Genomic DNA, 18,818 nt, shown 5'->3' with positions numbered 1-18,818 from the left:
AGAGAGAGCCAATAAGAAGCTGCGACAGAGAAAGCCAATCAGCAGCCGCAACAGAGAGAGCCAATCAGAAGCTGGCATAGGGAGAGCCAATCAGAAGCCGGAGAAGGTCTCGCGCACCCCACAGGGGCGGGTGTTACATGTGCCGGATTCTAATCACATCGCTCAGAGGACCTGAGAAAAGGTCACGTGACAACGGAGGAGTGACGTCATCAGGAAGTGAAAAAACAGAAAAAGGAGTCAGGTAAGAAATCTAATTTCCCCGTGTATAACACCATATATACACCTATACCCCGTGTATAACACCATATATACACCTATACCCCGTGTATAACACCATATATACACCTATACCCCGTGTATAACACCATATATACACCTATACCCCGTGTATAACACCATGTATACACCTATACCCCGTGTATAACACCATATATACACCTATACCCCGTGTATAACACCATGTATACACCTATACCCCGTGTATAACACCATATATACACCTATACCCCGTGTATAACACCATGTAGACACCTATACCCCGTGTATACATTTTATACCCCGTGTATAACACCATGTATACACCTATACACCGTGTATAACACCATATATACACCTATACCCCGTGTATACATTTATACCACGTGTATAACACCATGTATACACCATGTATACACCTATACACCGTGTATAACACCATGTATACACCTATACCCCGTGTATAACACCATGTATACACCTATACCCCGTGTATAACACCATGTATACACCTATACCCCGTGTATAACACCATGTATACACCTATACCCCGTGTATAACACCATGTATACACCTATACCCCGTGTATAACACCATGTATACACCTATACCCCGTGTATACATTTATACCCCGTGTATAACACCATGTATACACCCATACACCGTGTATAACACCATGTATACACCTATACCCCGTGTATAACACCATGTATACACCTATTCCCCGTGCATAACACCATGTATACACCTATACCCCGTGTATACACCTATACCCGTGTATAACACCATGTATACACCTATACCCCGTGTATAACACCATATATACACCTATACCCCGTGTATAACACCATATATACACCTATACCCCGTGTATAACACCATGTATACACCTATACCCCGTGTATACACCTATAGCCCGTGTATAACACCATGTATACACCTATACCCCGTGTATAACACCATATATACACCTATACCCCGTGTATAACACCATATATACACCTATACCCCGTGTATAACACCATGTATACACCTATACCCCGTGTATACATTTATACCCCGTGTATAACACCATGTATACACCTATACACCGTGTATAACACATTATATACACCTATACCCCGTGTATACACCTATACCCGTGTATAACACCATGTATACACCTATACCCCGTGTATAACACCATATATACACCTATACCCCGTGTATAACACCATATATACACCTATACCCCGTGTATAACACCATATATACACCTATACCCCGTGTATAACACCATATATACACCTATACCCCGTGTATAACACCATATATACACCTATACCCCGTGTATAACACCATATATACACCTATACCCGTGTATAACACCATATATACACCTATACCCCGTGTATAACACATTATATACACCTACACCCCGTGTATAACACCATATATACACCTACACCCCGTGTATAACACCATATATACACCTACACCCCGTGTATAACACCATATATACACCTACACCCCGTGTATAACACCATATATACACCTACACCCCGTGTATAACACCATATATACACCGTGTATAACACCTATACCCCGTGTATACACCTATACCCCGTGTATAACACCATATATACACCTATACCCCGTGTATAACACCATATATACACCATGTATAACACCATATATACACCTATACCCCATGTATAACACCATGTATACACCTATACCCCGTGTATAACACATTATATACACCTATACCCCGTGTATAACACCATATATACACCTATACCCCGTGTATAACACCATATATACACCTATACCCGTGTATAACACCATATATACACCTATACCCGTGTATAACACCATATATACACCTATACCCCGTGTATAACACATTATATACACCTACACCCCGTGTATAACACCATATATACACCTACACCCCGTGTATAACACCATATATACACCTACACCCCGTGTATAACACCATATATACACCGTGTATAACACCTATACCCCGTGTATACACCTACACCCCGTGTATAACACCATATATACACCTACACCCCGTGTATAACACCATATATACACCATGTATAACACCATATATACACCTATACCCCGTGTATAACACCATGTATACACCTATACCCCGTGTATAACACATTATATACACCTATACCCCGTGTATAACACCATGTATACACCTATACCCCGTGTATAACACATTATATACACCTATACCCCGTGTATAACACCAGATATACACCTACACCCCGTGTATAACACCAGATATACACCTACACCCCTTGTATAACACCAGATATACACCTACACCCCATGTATAACACCAGATATACACCTACACCCCGTGTATAACACCATATATACACCGTGTATAACACCATATATACACCTATACCCCGTGTATACACCTATACCCCGTGTATAACACCATATATACACCTATACAACACCATATATACACCTATACCCCGTGTATAACACCATATATACACCTATACCCCGTGTATAACACCATATATACACCGTGTATAACACCATATATACACCTATACCCCGTGTATAACACCATATATACACCTATACCCCGTGTATAACACCATATATACACCTATACTCCGTGTATAACACCATATATACACCTATACCCCGTGCATAAAACCCTATATACACCTATACCCCGTGTATAATACCATATATACACCTATACCCCGTGTATAATACCATATATACACCTATACCCCGTGTATAACACCATATATACACCTATACCCCGTGTATAACACCATATATACACCTATACCCCGTGTATAACACCATATATACACCTATACCCCGTGTATAACACCATATATATATATACACCTATACCCCGTGTATACACCTATACCCCGTGTATAACACCATATATACACCTATACCCCGTGTATACACCTATACCCTGTGTATACACCTATACCCCGTGTATAACACCATATATACACCTATACCCCGTGTATAACACCATATATACCCCGTGTATAACACCATATATACACCTATACCCCCTGTATAACGCCATATATACACACCTATACCCCGTGTATACACCTATACCCCGTGTATAACACCATATATGCACCTATACCCCGTGTATAACACCATATATACACCTACACCCCGTGTATAACACCATATATTCACCGTGTATAACACCATATATACACCTATACCCCGTGTATACACCTATACCCCGTGTATAACACCATATATACACCTATACCCTGTGTATAACACCGTATATACACCTATACCCCGTGTATAACACCATATATACACCGTGTATAACACCATATATACACCTATACCCCGTGTATACACCTATACCCCGTGTATAACACCATATATACACCGTGTATACACCTATACCCTGTGTATACACCTATACCCCCTGTATAACACCATATATACACCTATACCCCGTGTATAACACCATATATACCCCGTGTATAACACCATATATACACCTATACCTTGTGTATAACACCATATATACACCTACACCCCGTGTATAACACCATATATACACCTATACCCCGTGTCTAACACCATATATACACCTACACCCCGTGTGTAACACCATATATATATACCTATACCCCGTGTATAACACCATATATACACCGTGTATAACACCATATATACACCTATACCCCGTGTATAACACCATATATACACCTATACCCCGTGTATAACACCATATATACACCTATACCCCGTGTATAACACCATATATACACCTATACCCCGTGTATAACACCATATATACACCGTGTATAACACCATATATACACCTATACCCCGTGTATAACACTATATATACACCTATACCCCGTGTATAACACCATATATACACCTATACCCCGTGTATAACACCATATATACACCTATACCCCGTGTATACACCTATACCCTGTGTATACACCTATACCCCTTTTATAACACCATATATACACCTATACCCCGTGTATAACACCATATATACCCCGTGTATAACACCATATATACACCTATACCCCGTGTATAACACCATATATACACCTATACCCCGTGTATAACACCATATATACACCTATACCCCGTGTATAACACCATATATACACCTATACCCCCTGTATAACGCCATATATACACACCTATACCCCGTGTATACACCTATACCCCGTGTATAACACCATATATGCACCTATACCCCGTGTATAACACCATATATACACCTACACCCCGTGTATAACACCATATATACACCTACACCCCGTGTATAACACCATATATACACCGTGTATAACACCATATATACACCGTGTATAACACCATATATACACCTATACCCCCTGTATACACCTATACCCCATGTATAACACCATATATACACCTATACCCCGTGTATAACACCATATATACACCTATACCCCGTGTATAACACCATATATACACCTATACCCCGTGTATAACACCATATATACACCTATACCCCGTGTATAACACCATGTATACACCTATACCCCGTGTATAACACCATATATACACCTATACCCCGTGTATACACCTATACCCCCTGTATAACACCATATATACACCTATACCCCGTGTGTACACCTATACCCCATGTATAACACCATATATACACCTATACCCCATGTATAACACCATATATACACCTATACCCCGTGTATAACACCATATATACACCGTGTATAACACCATATATACACCGTGTATAACACCATATATACACCGTGTATAACACCATATATACACCGTGTATAACACCATATATACACCGTGTATAACACCATATATACACCATATATACACCGTGTATAACACCATATATACACCGTGTATAACACCATATATACACCGTGTATAACACCATATATACACCGTGTATAACACCATATATACACCGTGTATAACACCATATATACACCGTGTATAACACCATATATACACCGTGTATAACACCATATATACACCGTGTATAACACCATATATACACCGTGTATAACACCATATATACACCGTGTATAACACCATATATACACCTATACCCCGTGTATAACACCATTTACACACCGTGTATAACACCATATATACACCTATACCCCGTGTATACACCTATACCCCATGTATAACACCATATATACACCGTGTATAACACCATATATACACCGTGTATAACACCATATATACACCGTGTATAACACCATATATACACCGTGTATAACACCATATATACACCTATACCCAGTGTATACACCTATACCCCATGTATAACACCATATATACACCTATACCCCGTGTATAACACCATATATACCCCGTGTATAACACCATATATACCCCGTGTATAACACCATATATACACTGTGTATAACACCATATATACACCATATGTACACCGTGTATAACACCATATATACACCGTGTATAACACCATATATACACCGTGTATAACACCATATATACACCGTGTATAACACCATATATACACCGTGTATAACACCATATATACACCGTGTATAACACCATATATACACCGTGTATAACACCATATATACACCGTGTATAACACCATATATACACCTATACCCCGTGTATAACACCATTTATACACCGTGTATAACACCATTTATACACCGTGTATAACACCATTTATACACCGTGTATAACACCATTTATACACCGTGTATAACACCATTTATACACCGTGTATAACACCATTTATACACCGTGTATAACACCATTTATACACCGTGTATAACACCATTTATACACCGTGTATAACACCATTTATACACCGTGTATAACACCATTTATACACCTATACCCCGTGTATACACCTATACCCCGTATATAACACCATATATACACCGTGTATAACACCATATATACCCCGTTTATAACACCATATATACACCTATACCCCGTTTATAACACCATATATACACCTATACCCCGTGTATAACACCATATATACACCTATACCCCGTGTATAACACCATATATACACCTATACCCCGTGTATACACCTATACCCCGTGTATAACACCATATATACACCTATACCCCGTATATACACCTATACCCCCTGTATAACACTATATATACACCTATACCCCGTGTATACACCTATACCCCCTGTATAACACCATATATACACCTATACCCCGTGTATAACACCATATATACACCTATACCCCGTGTATAACACCATATATACACCTATACCCCGTGTATAACACCATATATACACCGTGTATAACACCATACATACACGTGTATAACACCATATATACACCGTGTATAACACCATATATACACCGTGTATAACACCATATATACACCGTGTATAACACCATATATACACCGTGTATAACACCATATATACACCGTGTATAACACCATATATACACCGTGTATAACACCATATATACACCGTGTATAACACCATATATACGCCGTGTATAACACCATATATACGCCGTGTATAACACCATATATACGCCGTGTATAACACCATATATACGCCGTGTATAACACCATTTATACGCCGTGTATAACACCATTTATACGCCGTGTATAACACCATTTATACGCCGTGTATAACACCATTTATACGCCGTGTATAACACCATTTATACGCCGTGTATAACACCATTTATACGCCGTGTATAACACCATTTATACGCCGTGTATAACACCATTTATACGCCGTGTATAACACCATTTATACGCCGTGTATAACACCATTTATACGCCGTGTATAACACCATTTATACGCCGTGTATAACACCATTTATACGCCGTGTATAACACCATTTATACGCCGTGTATAACACCATTTATACGCCGTGTATAACACCATTTATACGCCGTGTATAACACCATTTATACACGTGTATAACACCATTTATACACGTGTATAACACCATTTATACACGTGTATAACACCATTTATACACGTGTATAACACCATTTATACACGTGTATAACACCATTTATACACCGTGTATAACACCATTTATACACCGTGTATAACACCATTTATACACCGTGTATAACACCATTTATACACCGTGTATAACACCATTTATACACCGTGTATAACACCATTTATACACCGTGTATAACACCATTTATACACCGTGTATAACACCATTTATACACCGTGTATAACACCATTTATACACCGTGTATAACACCATTTATACACCGTGTATAACACCATTTATACACCGTGTATAACACCATTTATACACCGTGTATAACACCATTTATACACCGTGTATAACACCATTTATACACCGTGTATAACACCATTTATACACCGTGTATAACACCATTTATAAACCGTGTATAACACCAACACACTGTCTCAAACTACAGGCCAATCTCACTTCTCCCAATTCTATCCAAAGTTATGGAAAAATGTGTCCACTCCCAATTAAGCGAGTTCTACACCAAGACAAATTTCCCTAGCCAATTCCAGTCTGGGTTTCGTCCCAAACACTCCACCGTAACTACCCTGCTAAAAGTTTGCAATGAAATCCAGTGTGGAATGGAACGGGGACAACTCACTGGTGCAGTATTCCTAGATTTTGCAAAGGCTTTTGACACAGTTGATCATGCTATCCTGCTTAACAAACTCCAGAGCTCTGGAATAGGGAAACATGCTTTAAACTGGTTTCAGTCCTACCTATCAGGAAGATCCCAACATGTGTCCATCTCAGGCTCTAACTCCAACCCCCTGGATATCACCTGTGGTGTCCCGCAAGGCTCTGTTCTGGGGCCCCTACTCTTCTCAGTGTTCATTAATGATCTTCCCACAGCTTGTAAGGAAGCCTCAATACACATGTATGCAGATGACACAATCCTGTATGCACACAGCCATAGCCTCTCTGACCTTCAACACATACTTCAGTCTGACTTTTTGAGACTCGAAAACTGGATTTCCCAAAACAAACTGTTTTTAAACACTGACAAGACTGTAACAATGGTATTTGGGACCAAGACTAAATTTGTAAAGCTTCCAGTGACTGAGCTCCTGATTAGAACCAATGCTAAAACCACCCTAACACCTGTCACTAGTTTTAAATACCTGGGCTTATGGTTTGACTCCCACTTAACATTCGGGATGCACATTGATACCCTGACAACCAAGACCTATGCCAAACTAGGGGTACTTTACAGGAACAAATCCTCCCTAAGTCTCCTGGTCAGAAAGCGTATTGCACAGCAGATGCTAATGCCAATTATTGACTATGGAGACATAGTATATGGCTCGGCTCCTCAAACCCACCTTAGCAAACTTGACACCCTCTACAATTCAATTTGTCGTTTTGTTCTCCAATGCAACTACAACACACATCACTGCGAAATGCTCAAAGAACTAGATTGGTCATCACTAGAGTCTAGGCGCAAAGTTCACCTTTCCTGTCTCACCCTCAAATACTTTCTGGGCAAGCTACCTGAACAAGCTCCTCACCCCTACCACATGCAGTACCTATCACCTGAGATCAGACTCCAAAAGACTATTCATGGTCCCAAGACTCAACAAAGTATCCGGACGTTCCTCCTTCTCCTTCCGTGCACCCCAAAACTGGAACAACCTACCAGAGACTCTCATATCCACCACCAGCTTAAGTTCTTTCAAATCTAAGGCTGTCTCACACTTTAATCTGGTCTGTAACTGTTTCATACGCTCATAATATATATTTTCTTTAACTGTGCATGCAATGTCTTGTATATAAATGTATACCTTGTTCATTTATGTAACTGTATTTGTAACCATGTATTATTTGTTTTACTCTGTGCCCAGGACATACTTGAAAACGAGAGGTAACTCTCAATGTATTACTTCCTGGTAAAATATTTTATAAATAAATAAATAAATAATTTATAAACCGTGTATAACACCATTTATACACCGTGTATAACACCATTTATACACCGTGTATAACACCATTTATACACCGTGTATAACACCATATATACACCGTGTATAACACCATATATACACCGTGTATAACACCATATATACACCGTGTATAACACCATATATACACCGTGTATAACACCATATATACACCGTGTATAACACCATATATACACCGTGTATAACACCATGTATAACACCATATATACACCGTGTATAACACCATATATACACCATGTATAACACCATGTATAACACCATATATACACCTATACCCCGTGTATAACACCATATATACCCCTATACCCCGTGTATAACACCATATATACACCGTGTATAACATCATATATACACCTATACCCTGTGTATACATCTATACCCTGTGTATAACACCATATATACACCTATACCCGTGTATAACACCATATATACAACTATACCCGTGTATAACACCATATATACAACTATACCCGTGTATAACGCCATATATACACCTACACCCCGTGTATAACGCCATATATACACACCTACACCCAGTGTATACACCTACACCACGTGTATAACACCATATATACAACTATACCCCGTGTATACACCTACACCCGTGTATAACACCATATATATATACCTATACCCCGTGTATAACACCATATATACACCTCTACCCCGTGTATACATCTACACCACGTGTATAACACCATATATACAACTATACCCCGTGTATAACGCCATATCTACAACTTTACCCTGTGTATAACGCCATATATACAACTGTACCCTGTGTATAACGCCATATATACAACTATACACCGTGTATAACGCCATATATACACCTACACCCCGTGTATAACGCCATATATACAACTATACCCCGTGTATAACGCCATATACACACACCCCGCATGTACCGCCATATATACACAACTACACCCCGCGTGTACCGCCATATATACACACCTACACCCCGCGTGTACCGCCATATATACACACCTACACCCCGCGTGTACCGCCATATATACACACCTACACCCCGCGTGTACTGCCATATATACACACCTACACCCCGCGTGTACCGCCATATATACACACCTACACCCGCGTGCACCGCCATTATAATACACCCCGCGTGTACCGCCATATATACACGCCTACACCCCGCGTGTACCGCCATATATACACACCTACACCCCACGTGTACCGCCATATATACACACCTACACCCCGCGTGTACCGCCATATATACACACCTACACCCCACGTGTACCGCCATATATACACACCTACACCCCGCGTGTACCGCCATATATACACACCTACACCCCGCGTGTACCGCCATATATACACACCTACACCCCGCGTGTACCGCCATATATACACACCTACACCCTGCGTGTACCGCCATATATACACACCTACACCCCGCGTGTACCGCCATATATACACACCTACACCCCGCGTGTACCGCCATATATACACACCTACACCCCACGTGTACCGCCATATATACACACCTACACCCCGCGTGTACCGCCATATATACACACCTACACCCCGCGTGTACCGCCATATATACACACCTACACCCCGCGTGTACCGCCATATATACACACCTACACCCTGCGTGTACCGCCATATATACACACCTACACCCCGCGTGTACCGCCTTATATATAGACACCTACACCCCGCGTGTACCGCCATATATACACACACCTACACCCCGCATGTACCGCCATTATATACACACCTACACCCCGCGAGTACCGCCATATATACACACCTACACCCCGCGTGTACCGCCATATATACACACCTACACCCCGCGTGTACCGCATTTATATACACACCTACACCCCGCGTGTACCGCCATATATACACACCTACACCCCGCGTGTACCGCATTTATATACACACCTACAACACGCGTGTACCGCCATATATACACACCTACACCCCGCGTGTACCGGATTTATATACACACCTACACCCCGCGTGTACCGTCATTATTTACACACCTACACCCCGCGTGTACCGCCATTATATACACACCTACACCCCGCGTGTATCGCCATTATATACACACCTACACCCCGCGTGTACCGCCATATATACACACCTACACCCCGCGTGTACCGCCATTATATACACACCTACACCCCGCGTGTACCGCCATTATATACACACCTACACCCCGCGTGTACCGCCATTATATACACACCTACACCCCGCGTGTATCGCCATTATATACACACCTACACCCCGCGTGTACCGCCATTATATACACACCTACACCCCGCGTGTACCGCCATATATGCACACCTACACCCCGCGTGTACCGCCATATATACACACCTACACCCCGCGTGTACCGCCATATATGCACACCTACACCCCGCGTGTACCGCGATATATACACACCTACACCCCGCATGTACCGCCATTATATACACACCTACACCCCGCGTGTACCGCCATTATATACACACCTACACCCCGCGTGTACCGCCATTATATACACACCTACACCCCGCGTGTATCGCCATTATATACACACCTACACCCCGCGTGTATCGCCATTATATACACACCTACACCCCGCGTGTACCGCCATTATATACACACCCACACCCTGCGTGTACCGCCATTATAATACACCCTGCGTGTACCGCCATATATACACACCTACACTCCGCGTGTACCGCCATATATACACACCTACACCCCGCGTGTACCGCCATATATATACACACCTACACCCCGCGTGTACCGCCATATATACACACACCTACACCCCGCATGTACCGCCATATATATACACACCTACACCCCGCATGTACCGCCATATATACACACACCTACACCCCGCATGTACCGCCATATATACACACCTACACCCCGCATGTACCGCCATATATACACACCTACACCCGCGTGCAAATCCATTATAATACACCCTGCGTGTACCGCCATATATACACACCTACACTCCGCGTGTACCGCCATATATACACACCTACACTCCGCGTGTACCGCCATATATACACACCTACACCCCGCGTGTACCGCCATATATACACACACCTACACCCCGCATGTACCGCCATATATACACACACCTACACCCCGCATGTACCGCCATATATACACACCTACACCCCGCATGCACCGCCATATATACACACACCTACAACCCGCATGTACCGCCATATATACACACACCTACACCCCACGTGTACCGCCATTATATACACACCTACACCCACGTGTACCGCCATATATACACACCTACACCCCGCGTGTACCGCCATATATACACACCTACACCCCGCGTGTACCGCCATATATACACACCTACACCCCGCGTGTACCGCCATATATACACACCTACACCCCGCGTGTACCGCCATATATACACACCTACACCCTGCGTGTACCGCCATATATGCACACCTACACCCCGCGTGTACCACCATATATGCACACCTACACCCTGCGTGTACCGCCATATATACACACCTACACTCCGCGTGTACCGCCATATATACACACCTACACCCCGCGTGTACCGCCATATATACACACACCTACACCCCGCATGTACCGCCATATATACACACACCTACACCCCGCATGTACCGCCATATATACACACCTACACCCCGCATGTACCGCCATATATACACACACCTACAACCCGCATGTACCGCCATATATACACACACCTACACCCCGCATGTACCGCCATATATACACACCTACACCCCGCATGTACCGCCATATATACACACACCTACACCGCGCATGTACCGCCATATATACACACACCTACACCCCGCGTGTACCGCCATTATATACACACCTACACCCACGTGTACCGCCATATATACACACCTACACCCCGCGTGTACCGCCATATATACACACCTACACCCCGCGTGTACCGCCATATATACACACCTACACCCCGCGTGTACCGCCATATATACACACCTACACCCCGCGTGTACCGCCATATATGCACACCTACACCCCGCGTGTACCGCCATATATGCACACCTACACCCCGCGTGTACCGCCATATATACACACCTACACTCCGCGTGTACCGCCATTATATACACACCTACACCCCGCGTGTACCGCATTTATATACACACCTACACCCCGCGTGTACCGCCATTATATACACACCTACACCCCGCGTGTACCGCCATATATGCACACCTACACCCTGCGTGTACCGCCATATATACACACCTACACCCCGCGTGTACCGCCATATATACACACCTACACCCCGCGTGTATCGCCATATATACACACCTACACCCCGCGTGTACCGCCATATATACACACCTACACCCCGCGTGTACCGCCATATATACACACCTACACTCCGCGTGTACCGCCATTATATACACACCTACACCCCGCGTGTACCGCCATATATACACACCTACACCCCGCGTGTACCGCCATTATATACACACCTACACCCGCGTGCACCGCCATTATAATACACCCCGCGTGTACCGCATTTATATACACACCATACACCCCGCGTGTACCGCATTTATATACACACCTACACCCGCGTGTACCGCATTTATATACGCACCATACACCCCGCGTGTACCGCATTTATATACACACCTACACCCCGCGTGTACCGCATTTATATACACACCTACACCCCGCTTGTACCGCCATTATATACACACCTACACCCCGCGTGTACCGCCATATATACACACCTACACCCGCGTGCACCGCCATATATACACACCTACACCCTGCGTGTACCGCCATATATACACACCTACACCCCGCGTGTACCGCCATTATATACACACCTACACCCTGCGTGTACCGCCATATATACACACCTACACCCGCGTGCACGCCATATATGCACACCTACACCCAGCGTGTACCGCATTTATATACACACCATACACCCCGCGTGTACCGCATTTATATACACACCTACACCCCGCTTGTACCGCCATTATATACACACCTACACCCCACGTGTACCGCCATATATACACACCTACACCCCGCGTGTACCGCCATATATACACACCTACACCCCGCGTGTACCGCCATTATATACACACCTACACCCCGCGTGTACCGCCATATATACACACCTGCACCCCGCGTGTACCGCATTTATATACACACCTACACCCCGCGTGTACCTCATTTATATACACACCTACACCCCGCTTGTACCGCCATTATATACACACCTACACCCCACGTGTACCGCCATATATACACACCTACACCCCGCGTGTACCGCCATATATACACACCTACACCCCGCGTGTACCGCCATATATACACACCTACACCCCGCGTGTACCGCCATTATATACACACCTACACCCCGCGTGTACCGCATTTATATACACACCATACACCCCGCGTGTACCGCATTTATATACACACCTACACCCCGCTTGTACCGCCATTATATACACACCTGCACCCCGCGTGTACCGCATTTATATACACACCTGCACCCCGCGTGTACCGCATTTATATACACACCTACACCCCGCGTGTACCGCCATTATATACACACCTACACCCCGCGTGTACCGCCATATATACACACCTACACCCCGCGTGTACCGCATTTATATACACACCTACACCCCGCGTGTACCGCCATATATATACACACCTACACCCCGCGTGTACCGCCATATATACACACCTACACCCGCGTGCACCGCCATTATAATACACCCCACGTGTACCGCCATATATACACACCTACAACCCGCGTGTACCGCCATATATACACACCTACACCCTGCGTGTACCGCCATATATACACACCTACACCCCGCGTGTACCGCCATATATACACACCTGCACCCCGCGTGTACCGCCATTATATACACCTACACCCCGCGTGTACCGCCATTATATACACACCTACACCCCGCGTGTACCGCCATATATACACACCTACACCCCGCGTGTACCGCCATATATACACACCTACACCCCGCGTGTACCGCATTTATATACACACCTACACCCCGCGTGTACCGCCATATATACACATTTACACCCCGCGTGTACCGCCATATATACACACCTACACCCCGCGTGTACCGCCATATATACACGCCTACACCCCGCGTGTACCGCCATATATACACACCTACACCCCGCGTGTACCGCCATATATACACACCTACACCCCGCGTGTACCGCCATATATACACACCTACACCCCACGTGTACCGCCATATATACACACCTACACCCCGCGTGTACCGCCATATATACACACCTACACCCCGCGTGTACCGCATTTATATACACACCTACACCCCGCGTGTACCGCATTTATATACACACCTACACCCCGCGTGTACCGCCATATATACACACCTACACCCCGCGTGTACCACCAAATATACACACCTACACCCCGCGTGTACCGCCATATATACACACCTACACCCCGCGTGTACCGCCATATATACACACCTACACCCCGCGTGTACCGCCATATATACACACCTACACCCCGCGTGTACCGCCATATATACACACCTACACCCCGCGTGTACCGCATTTATATACACACCTACACCCCGCTTCTACCGCCATTATATACCCCCCCCCTCTCTTCCCCCTCTCCCCCTCCCCCTCCCCCCTCCTCCCCCCCCTCTCTTCCCCCTCTCCCCCCTCCCCTCCCCCCCCCTCCCCTATCTTCCCCCCCCTTCCTCCTTCCCCCCCCCCTCCCTTTCCCCCTCTCCTCCCCACCTATCCTTGCCCCCTTTTCCCCCCGTTCCCCCCCCCTTTCCCCCCCCCTTCCTCCCCCCCCCCCCCCCACCACCACCCTCTCATGTTTTTTCTCCCATTCCCTACTTATTTCCAACTATATAATTACTATCTTATATGTATATATTTTGGATGTCTCTGACATAGAAATCTGTATACCACTGTTTAATTGTCTATCCATGTCACAAGAGAGGCTCAACTCCTAACCAGTATATATATCCCTGATTGTCTACAACAGATGCTTGATAAATAGTATAGCTTTTTTATTTTAAAATTATACCTGCAAAGATGTATTTTGCCCTATGTATATACATACATTAAGGACTGTAGATAATATTGCATATGGCCATATATTAGACATAATGAAGAATATTGTACATAACCATACATTGGATACAACTATGCCCTCTATGATCTCCATTTCAGAGTAGAAGATTGCTTCTATACATGTCTATAGTATTGTTTTTAACCCTGTATGTTGTCATTAGTGCATGTTGAGCTTTCAACATGCAGTAGCTACGCTCCTGATATAGGTGTCACTCCCCTTTCCCTCCCTGGTATCAGTGATGCATTCGCAACCTAAGGAGCTCATTGGTCCACACTTTGGACCAATCAGATCATACCTTGACGATCCCGCGCCAATGGCAGATGACGACATCAATCAACTGGAGGCAGGGGAACTCCTATATCAGCTGCGGCAGCCGCAGTCTGTTCAATATTCTCGTTGACAAAGGGCGACGGCCCGAAACGCGTTCGAGACTTTTAACTTATCCCATGCCATGATGTCTACCATGGAATAAAGGATTTTTAATAGCGGTATCTAGCCCCCTTCTTACTGCAATTGCTGTGCTCCGTTCTTTCCGTGAGGATATTTTGTTGCTACACCCCGCGTGTACCGCCATATATACACACCTACACCCCGCGTGTACCGCCATATATACACACCTACACCCCGCGTGTACCGCCATATATACACACCTACACCCCGCGTGTACCGCCATATATGCACACCTACACCCCGCGTGTACCGCCATATATACACACCTACACCCCGCGTGTACCGCATTTATATACACACCTACACCCCGCGTGTACCGCCATATATACACACCTACAACCCGCGTGTACCGCCATATATACACACCTACACCCCGCGTGTACCGCCATATATACACACCTACACCCCGCGTGTACCGCCATATATACACACCTACACCCCGCGTGTACCGCATTTATATACACACCTACACCCCGCGTGTACCGCATTTATATACACACCTACACCCCACGTGTACCGCATTTATATACACACCTACACCCCACGTGTACCGCATTTATATACACACCTACACCCTGCGTGTACCGCCATATATACACACCTACACCCCGCGTGTACCGCCATTATATACACACCTACACCCCGCGTGTACCGCCATTATATACACACTACACCCCGCGTGTACCGCCATATATGCACACCTACACCCCGCGTGTACCGCCATATATGCACACCTACACCCCGCGTGTACCGCCATATATACACACCTACACCCTGCGTGTACCGCCATATATACACACCTGCACCCCGCGTGTACCGCCATTATATACACACCTACACCCCGCGTGTACCGCCATATATGCACACCTACACCCCGCGTGTACCGCCATATATGCACACCTACACCCCGCGTGTACCGCCATATATACACACCTACACCCCGCGTGTACCGCCATATATACACACCTGCACCCCGCGTGTACCGCCATATATACACCTACACCCCGCGTGTACCGCCATATATACACACCTGCACCCCGCGTGTACCGCCATATATACACACCTACACCCTGCGTGTACCGCCATATATACACACCTACACCCTGCGTGTACCGCCATATATACACACCTACACCCCGCGTGTACCGCCATATATGCACACCTACACCCCGCGTGTACCGCCATATATACACACCTACACCCCGCGTGTACCGCCATTATATACACACCTACACCCCGCGTGTACCGCCATTATATACACACCTACACCCCGCGTGTACCGCCATATATGCACACCTACACCCCGCGTGTACCGCCATATATGCACACCTACACCCCGCGTGTACCGCCATATATACACACCTACACCCCGCGTGTACCGCCATATATACACACCTGCACCCCGCGTGTACCGCCATATATACACCTACACCCCGTGTACCGCCATATATACACCTGCACCCCGCGTGTACCGCATATATACACACCTACACCCTGCGTGTACCGCCATATATACACACCTACACCCTGCGTGTACCGCCATATATACACACCTACACCCCGCGTGTACCGCCATATATGCACACCTACACCCCGCGTGTACCGCCATATTTACACACCTACACCCCGCGTGTACCGCCATTATATACACACCTACACCCCGCGTGTACCGCCATTATATACACACCTACACCCCGCGTGTACCGCCATATATGCACACCTACACCCGCGTGTACCGCCATATATGCACACCTACACCCCGCGTGTACCGCCATATATACACACCTACACCCTGCGTGTACCGCCATATATACACACCTGCACCCCGCGTGTACCGCCATATATACACCCCGCGTGTACCGCCATATATACACACCTACACCCCGCGTGTACCGCCATATATACACACCTACACCCTGCGTGTACCGCCATATATACACACCTGCACCCCGCGTGTACCGCCATATATACACACCT

Source organism: Ascaphus truei (genome assembly GCF_040206685.1).
Source record: "Ascaphus truei isolate aAscTru1 chromosome 3 unlocalized genomic scaffold, aAscTru1.hap1 SUPER_3_unloc_1, whole genome shotgun sequence".
NCBI classification, from domain to species: Eukaryota; Metazoa; Chordata; class Amphibia; order Anura; family Ascaphidae; genus Ascaphus; species Ascaphus truei.
This window is presented reverse-complemented; position numbering follows the sequence as displayed.